At 34.0% G+C, this 2066-nt stretch overlaps 1 non-coding gene across 1 annotated transcript; it reads left to right on the top strand.

The window, feature by feature from the left end:
* The first annotated feature begins 252 nt into the window (after nucleotides 1-252).
* On the top strand, nucleotides 253-358 carry LOC114238209 (U6 spliceosomal RNA). The gene has a single exon (XR_003623616.2). It is a non-coding gene; the product is annotated as a U6 spliceosomal RNA (small nuclear RNA).
* Nucleotides 359-2066: the final 1708 nt, after the last annotated feature.

Genomic DNA, 2066 nt, shown 5'->3' with positions numbered 1-2066 from the left:
AGAAAAACAAAACCCAAGAAATTCACCACCGTAATGATTGTTATATGAGTTTTGAGAAAGTGATAGCAAGTTTATTCATTTTAGCCAAGACCAGAAGTCCTTGAAGTCTAGATTTGAATCATGTAATCCATGATTGGCTTAAGGTGAAACAAAATTGTAAGTGCCACAGTAGTCTGGCAGAGCAAATGAAAACTCTCACAGGAGAGACTTTCTATCATAATCCTAGGCTTCACTTTAATTAAAAATTTTTTCGTGCTTGCTTCTGTGCACATATATTAAAATTGGAATGATACAGAGAAGGTTAGCATGGCCCCTGTGCAAGAAAGAGATGCAAATTTGTGAAACGTTCCATATTTAAAAAAAAAAAATTCATATGCAATATCTGGCACGCAATAGAAAATAAGTAAATATATGAAGAGAAAAGACAAAGTAATCAAAAATAAGAGAACAATGTTCTTGGATTAGAAGATCAATATTGTCAAAATGACTATAGTACCCAAGGCAATCTACAGATTCAATGCAATCCCTATCAAATTACCAATGGCATTTTTCACAGAACTAGAACAAAAAATCTTAAAATTTGTATAGAAACACAAAAGACCCAGAATAGCCAAAGCTATCTTGAGAAAGAAAAGTGGAGTTGGAGGAATCAGGCTCCCTGACTTCAGAATATACTACAAAGCTATAGTCATCAAAACAATATGGTACTGGCACAAAAATAGAAATATAAATCAATGGAAGAGGATAGAAAACCCAGAAATAAACCCATGCATCTATGGTCAATTAATCTACAACAAAGGAGACAGGACTATACAATGGAGGAAAGACAGTCTCTTCAATAAATGGTGCTGGGAAAAATGAAATTATAACACTCTTAACACCATAGTCAAAAATAAACTCAAAATGGATTAAGGACCTAAATGTAAGACTGGACACTATAAAACTCTTAGAGGAAAACATAGACAGAACACTCTCTGACATAAATCACAGAAATATCCTTTTCATTCCATCTTCCAGAGAAATGAAAATAAAAACAAAAATAAACAAATGGGACCTAATTAAACTCAAAAGCTTTTGCACAGCAAAGGAAACCATAAACAAAATGAAAAGACAACCCGCAGAGTGGAAGAAAATATTTGCAAACAATGCAACCAACAAGGAATTAGTCTCCAAAATTTATAAACAGCTCATGAGGCTTAATATCATAAAAACAAACAACCCAATAAAAAATTGGGCAGAAGACCTAAATAGATATTTCTCCAAAGAAGACATACAGATGGCCAAGAGGCACATGAAAAGATGTTCAACAGCATTAATTATTAGAGAAATGCAAATAAAAACTACAATGACATATCACCTCACACCAGTCAGAATGGCTAGCATCAAAAAATCCACAAACAATAAATGTTGGAGAAGGTGTGGAGAGAAGGGAACCCTCTAACATTGTTGGTAAGAATATAAATTGGTACAGCCACTGTGGAGAACAGTATGGAGGTTCCATAAAAAACTAAAAATAAAGCTACCATATGACCCTGCAATCCCACTCCTAGGCATATATTCGGAGAAAACCATGGTCCAAAAGGATACATGCACCCCAATGTTCATTGCAGCACTGTTTACAATAGCCAAGACATGAAAGCAACCTAAATGCCCATCAACAGATGAATAGATAAAGAAGAAGTGGTACATATATACAATGGACTATTGCTCAACCATTAAAAAGAATGAAATGCCATTTGCAGCAACATGGATGGACCTAGAGATTGTCATACTGAATGAAGTAAGTCAGACAGAGAAAGACAAATATTGTATGGTATCACTTATATGCGGAATCCAAAAAAAAGTGATACAAATGAACATATTTACAAAATAGAAACAGACTTACTGACTTAGAGAATGAATTTATGGTTACAAGAGAGGAAGGGTGTGGGGAGGGATAGTTACACAACATTGTTAATCAACTATACTCTAATATAAAATAAAATGTTTAAAAAAATAAGAGAAACAACAGACAATAAAGAAGACCCACAGAGAGTATAGTTAATGGAGTCATTAGACGTGGACTT

The sequence above is a fragment of the Balaenoptera acutorostrata genome, chromosome 9 (assembly GCF_949987535.1).
Source record: "Balaenoptera acutorostrata chromosome 9, mBalAcu1.1, whole genome shotgun sequence".
NCBI classification, from domain to species: Eukaryota; Metazoa; Chordata; class Mammalia; order Artiodactyla; family Balaenopteridae; genus Balaenoptera; species Balaenoptera acutorostrata.
Note: the sequence above shows the minus strand (reverse complement) of the source record. Positions and strands in the feature narration are given on the sequence as shown.